Source organism: Pelodiscus sinensis, chromosome 30, assembly GCF_049634645.1.
Source record: "Pelodiscus sinensis isolate JC-2024 chromosome 30, ASM4963464v1, whole genome shotgun sequence".
Lineage (NCBI taxonomy): Eukaryota > Metazoa > Chordata > Testudines > Trionychidae > Pelodiscus > Pelodiscus sinensis.
The window spans coordinates 2,728,853-2,735,709 of record NC_134740.1 but is presented as its reverse complement, the minus strand read 5'-3'; positions in this window follow the sequence as shown (position 1 = coordinate 2,735,709).

Sequence of the window (6,857 nt, the reverse complement as noted above, 5' to 3'; positions counted from 1 at the left end):
GCCAGATGCCCCAGAGGGAGGGAACAGAAATGGGAATCCTCACATGATCTGTCTCCTGTCACCCATTCCAGACAAACAGAGGATAGAGACACCATTCCTACCCAGCCTGGCTAATTTGATGTAACAAACCTCCATGAATATATCTTACTCTTTTAAGAACCCTGTTAAAGTCCTGGCTTTCATCACATCCTCTGGCAAGGAGTTCCACAAGTCGACTGTGTGCTGAGTGAAGAAAAACTTCCTTTGGTTTGTTTTATACCTACTGCCATTTGTTGTCCCCTAGTTCTTATTCTGTGGGAATAAGTCAATAACTTTTCCTTAGTCATTTTTTCCCGCCAGTCATGATTTCATAGATCTCTATCAATTTCCAGCATGACATACTTTGTCACCCCCCCATCTCCATGCAGTGTCCCTTTGGGAAAACGTAGCTAACCTACTGAGAGAGGCTACATAGGGAACTGTCACCCCATGCATAGAAGTATTTGGGACTCCGAGGGAGAAGTGTGGGTTAAAGTGTGTGACAAGCCAGGCTCTGCTCTTTATCCTGGTCCAGAGGAAAAGGAGGCGGAGGAGGGTTGTTCCCTGATCTTGTAAAACCTGAATTACGTCTGTTTCCGGTGTTTGTGGTTTTGCTCTGCCTGCCAAATGAAGCGTGGGAATGCCAGGCACGCTTCGGTGAACTGTTTCGAAACTACGCTTTATAGTTTAGAAAGGAAAAGACTAAGAGGGGTCATTTTAGCAGTTTTCAGGGATCTAAACGGGTGTCGTGAGGAGGAGGGAGAAAAAACATTCTCCTTGGCTCATGAGGACAGGGCAGCATGCATTATGCCCCCGAAGATGATGACAAAGACATCGTGAGGAGCTCCCCTTCCTCCTTCTCCCTTTGGGTTTCCTTGGGATCAGTGCGTGGGCTGCGACAGTCTGCTGAGCTGATATTTCTGGCCGTGAGCAAAACCACAGACGGTTCCCCGCGGGCGCTGCCAGGGGCAGGACACGGCTGTGTCAGGTCTGTGCTCGCTCGGGCGGGTCAGCGTAAGGTGCACCACGCCAGCGACCCAGAATGCATTGCTGCTTTCAGCTTCCCTTCAGCCGAGCCGCCCTGGTGTCTGCTCAGTGGGAGGCTGACAGGAACCCACCAGCGACCCCCCACTCCTTGCAGAATGAGGAACACTGGAAGCCGGCGGTCGCTGCCCTCTGCATCCGATTTATGGGTCTGTACTAGAATCATTGAATTCCAGGGCTGGTAGAAACCTCAGGAATCATCGAGTCCAGCCTCCTGCACAAGGCAGGACCAACCCAACTCAATCATCCCAGCCAGGGCTTGGTCAAACCGGGACTTCAAAACCTCTAGGGAGGGAGATTCCCCCTCCTCCCTCCGGAACCCATCCCAGTGCTTCCCCACCTGCCTACGGAAATAGTTTGTCTTAATTTCCAACCTAGACCTCCCCCACTGCAACGTGAGCCTGTTGCTCCTCCTTCTGCCGCTTGTCCCAACCGGGAACAGCCTCTCTCCAGCGTGTTCGGATCCCCTCTTCAGGGAGTTGAAGGCTTCTACCAAATCCCCCCTGCTGTGTGAGCAGCCGTACAATTATAGACCAGTGTAATTGACGGAGAAATTGGGGGTTTGTGTTTGTAGTTGTTTGGGGTTTTTATTGCAGTGTGCTGAGCTTGTGTGTAGCTGGGTTTTTTTCCTCTCTCCACCTCCCCCCCATCACGGAGTGTGTGCTGTGACTGGCAGGTGGAAGCTGTGAGCTTCTAATGAGGGTTTGAAATTTTGAAGCCTCTGCTCATTGGTTGAGCCTTAATCGGAGGGAGGGGCTATCAGGTGTCGGGCAGGGGGCTGGACTTGATGACACCTGAGGTTTCTACCAGCCCTGGGATTCTATTATTCTATTCTTGCTCTGAAGAGGTTTCGAGAAGCAAGTTAGTAAGAAGTTATGCAGTCACTTTCCTTGTCTAGGTTACACAAAATCAGTCACTGGTAGTTTCTTGAATGGAAGAACTGGAAATCGCTCGAGGTGAATGGCTGTCCAGTTCTACTCTTTCTTCATCGTCCGAGCCTTCTCTTGAAATGTTCAAAACACAATCTATTAGGGCCGATAGTTCTCTGCTCTCAGTATGCATCATAATTGTTTCTGGATCAACCAAGAATTCGTACCGTAGGCGGTTCTTAATTAATAGCCAGATCGCCTCCTCCTTCTTGTTCAAAACATACTCACGAACCTTTTCTAGGAGTTGCTGGCGTTCGTGGGAATCCAAGGGGATCTCTCTTTCGCAACATTTTCTGCAGCAGCGCCGACAGCGCCGGTGTATGCAACCAGACAGGACAACAATGAACGTGAGGCTGAGTCCAGCGATCTTTGAATAAAAAATCAACAAGTTAAAACTTGTTTGCATTCGAATCATCTCACAGGAAGTGTCTACAGGATACGCCCATTTCGTTATATTTAACTGCAATGGTTGTTTTAGAGTTTAGCCCAGAAGGAATCTTTATGTCATTCAATCTGGCCGTCTGTATTTACATTTTTATTATCCTCATTGACATAAACCAGAGAGTCTTGAGTAGGAGCAGAGAGATTGTTTTTTTCTTGATCGTACCTGTACGGTTACGTCTATCCGCCCGGTCTTTTTGGCAAAAAATGAGGACCGTCTGTATTTGCATTTTTATCATCCTCATTGACATAAACAGGGGAGTTTTGAGTAGGAGCAGAGAGGTTGGTTTTTTCTTGATCACACCTGTAAGGTGATGTCTACACGGGGGCTGTTTTTCCATTAAAAGAATTTGTGGAAAAGAGCCTCTAGACTGGCACGGATGCTTTTCCGCAAAAGCACTTTTTGTGGAAAAGCGTCCGTGCCAATCTAGACGCGGTTTTGCACAAGAAAGCCCCGATCGCCATTTTCGCCATCGGGGCTTTTTTGCGCAAAACAATACCGCGTTGTCTACACTGGCCCTCTTGCGCAAAAGCATTTGCACAAGAGGGCTTTTGCCCGAACGGGAGCAGCAACCCCTCCTCTCAGCATACAGCTATGTGCCGCTTCTAGCATCCTTCCTGAGACTCTGCTGGGGGCAGAGGGCCCATCCTGGCAGGAACCGGGAAGTTCTCCGCAGTTGGTAGTCCACAACTTGTAGTTCCCAGGGCTGCTGCAGAAACACACTGGACCTTGGGCTACATAGAGAAGCATTGATGTAGAGGGTGCTTGGTCCGGCCGTGCGGGCAGAGGGCGGGACTCGATGACCTCGCGAGGTCCCTTCCGGCTCTGTGATCCTATCAAGATGCTTTTCCACCAAGTCACAGCTTGGTTCAGTCTGGAGCCCGTACAACCACCGCAGGCGGGTGAGCTCCCCGAATCGGTATCAAACCCCCCACTCCGGAGAGGTCCTGAGGGATCTAACGGAAAATCTCAGGTGCCTGGCCCTCTCCCTGTCGAGACGATTGAAAAAGGGTCCAGATCCCCTTTAAAAATGGGATTTAAAATGGGATCCGCTTTAAAAATGGGATCCCCGCTTATGCAAATGAAGCCCGGGAAATTCAAATCCCGGGCTTCATTTGCAATTGTGGTATGCCTACATTACCCTCCTATTTCGAATTAGGAGGGTAGTGTAGACATACCCGTAGATATTCTGGAGGACAGGGATCAGTTCCAGAGCAACCTAGACAGATTAGAGGATTGGGTCAAAACAAGGAGTCCTGCCCTTGGGCCGGAAGAATCCCAAACATTGGTACAGGCTGGGGACTGACGGGCTAAGCAGCCGTTCAGCAGAAAAGGCCCTGGGGGTTACAGTGGATGAGAAGCTGGAGATGAGTCACCAGGGCGCCCTTGGAGCCAAGAAGGTGAATGGCACTGTAGTCGGGTGGAATGACCACCCACTGACCAGAAGGTGGCGGAGCCCCTCCGGGAGCCATTTTGGGCCCAGCCTAGCCCCTCCCACTCACCAGACAGGAAGCCAGGGGGTGTGGCCAGGACTATAAGAACTCTGTCGGGGAGCTCAGTCAGGGCCCAGCCTCTGAGGGAGACAGAGGCCAGCCCAGAGCTCCCTTTTGGGGAGACTGGGGCGTGGCCCGGGCTTCCGAGGGTGACTGACCCACATGAGTCAGGGGACCTGCCTGAACCCTGACGCCTGCTGGTACCTGGAGGACCTGACTGACCCCAAGGACTGGCCTGACCAGGAGGACCTGCTCGAAGCCCAACACCAGCCTGAGGACCAGGTAGAGGTTGAGGACCTGAAAGCTGCCGAGGCCTGGATTGGACCTGCTGGGATGACACCGCCCTCGATTCCTCAAATGACCTATTACGAACCCAGATACTCGCCGAGGGGGAGACAGGAAGCAGCCAGAGCAGAACATGAGCTAGTAAAAGCCCTGGACCAGCACATTATGGCTACATCTAGATCGCATCCCTTTTTCGTAAAAGGGATGCAAATTAGACGTATCACAATTGCTAATGAAGCGGGGATTTAAATCTCCCCCGCTTCATCAGCATAAAAATGGCTGCCGCTTTTTTCAGCATGGAACTTTGCCGGAAAAAAGCGCCAGTCTAGACGCGGATCTTTCGGAAAATAAAGCCTTTTCCCAAAGATCCCTTATCCCTTATTTTAAGGGATTTAACTGGGATGTTTTGAACTCTTTACCTCAGCCCTAGTCCTGATGGAAGGCCGGTCCTCAGAACTATTTGCTTCCTAGCCATCCTGAGTAAGGCCGGGCACTTGGACCATAGCCTCTCGCCCGACCTGAAGTGAGGCTGGGTTGTAGACTTGGGGACCTATTTTACATGCTTGTGTAGTGGGGAAGCTGAAACAGCTTACAGGCATATTGGGGTGCATTAGGAGGAGCGTTGCCAGCAGAGAGAAGTGATTATTCCCCTTTATTCGGCTCTGGGGAGGCCACATCTGGAGTATTGTGTCCAGTTCTGGGCCCCCCACTACAGAAAGGATGTGGTTGCATTGGAGAGGGTCCAGCGGAGGGCGACCAAAATGATTTAGAGGCTGGAGCACATGACCTACGAGCAGGACCGGACTAAGGGGTGGGTGAGCTGGGAAGCTGCTCGGGGTGGAAAAGTCTCCTTTTTCAGAGGAGCCCTTATTCCGCACAGAACAAAGCATACAGGACTCCTTCCTCCTTCCCCCTCTGGGTTTGCCTGGCTCAGTGCGTGGGCTGCGACCATCTGCTGAGCCGATATTTCTGGATGTGGACAAAACCGTGGATGGTTCCTCCCAGGCTCCGGCAGGAACAGGACACGGCTGTGTCAGGTCTACACTTGGCCAGGTGGGTCAGCATAAGGTGCACCACACCAGCGACCCAGAATGCATTGCTGCTTTCAGCTTCCCTTCAGCTGAGCCTCCCTGGTGTCTGCTCCAGTCGGATGCCGACAGGAGGAGAATCCCAGAGCAGGCAGGGACCTCAGGAGGCATCAAGTCCAGCCCTCTGCCCAAAGCAGGACCAACCCAACTAAATCAACCCAGCCAGAACTTGGTCCAGCCAGAACTTAAACACCTCTAGGGATGGAGATTCCACCCCCTCCCTAGGGAACCCAGCCCAGCGCTTCCCCAACCGCCTAGGGAAATCGTTTTTCCTCATCTCCAACCTAGACCTCCCCCACTGCAACTTGAGCCCATTGCTCCTTGTTCTTCCACCTGTCACCACTGAGAACAGCCTCTCTCCCGCCTCTTTGGAACCCCCCTTCAGGAAGCTGAAGGCTGCTCTCAAATCCCCCATCGCTCTTCTCTTCTGCAGACTAAACAAGCCCATATCCTCAGCCTCTCCTCATAGGTCGTGTGCTCCAGCCCCCGAACCATTTTGACCACCCCCTTCTGGACCCTCTTCAATGCACCCACAGCTTTTCCATATAGGAGGGGCCCAGCACTGGACACATACTCCAGATGTGGCCTCACCAGAGCCAAATAGCCCCCCTTCAGGGAGTTGAAGGCTGCTCTCAAATCCCCCACGCTGTGTGAGCGGCCGTACAATTATAGATCAGTGTAATTGACAGACAGTGAGGATTGGATGTATTCAGACCTTCCAGACTGCTTTTAGCATGGATTCCTGATCAATTTTTTCCCCATCTTGAGGTGTATTTGAGGGAGAGTTTGATGTCTGACATCTACGCATAAATAGGGTTATTCCCCTTTATTTGGCCTCATCCCTAGAGGTGTTTAAGTCCCAGCTTGACCAAGCCCTGGCTGGGATGTTGGAGCTGTAGTTGGTCCTGCTTTGCGTAGGGAGCTGGACTGGATGTCTACCAACAACTCCTCCCACCTGGTGCTACTATGATAACCAGCTGAAAAACTGCTGATGTGACAAAGAGCAACTTCTGCTTCTACCACACGGGTGCAGCACAAGCCAACATTTTTCACAGCAAAACTACGGTGTATAAAACACAGCGACCTCCACTAGTTCGGAACAGCAGACGGAGAGGAGAAAATGTACCAGGCTTTCAACGAAGCACATTTAAAAAAAAAAAAGCAATCCATACTGTCTTCTGTAATGTTCGGAAAACCCGAATTTGCCCTGCATCTTGGTCTAAATTAAAATATTTAACAAAAACTCCTTCACACCATTTTCTGTCCCAAATAAACCCCTACTTTTGTAACTCATTACTCAGCTGACCAAAATTAGTTTAAGAAACTAGTGCAGCTTCTGAACCTCAGAACAGCCAGACCGGGTCAGATCAAAGGTCCACCTAGCCCTGTCAACAGTGGCCGATGCCAGGTACCCCAGAGGGAGGGGACACGACAGAGAATCGTCACGTGATCCTTCTCATGTCATCCACGTCACCCACCTCCAGACAAACAGAGGCCTGGGACATCATTCCTACCCCCTGGCTAATAGATTTTTATGGACCTAACCTCCATGAAACTT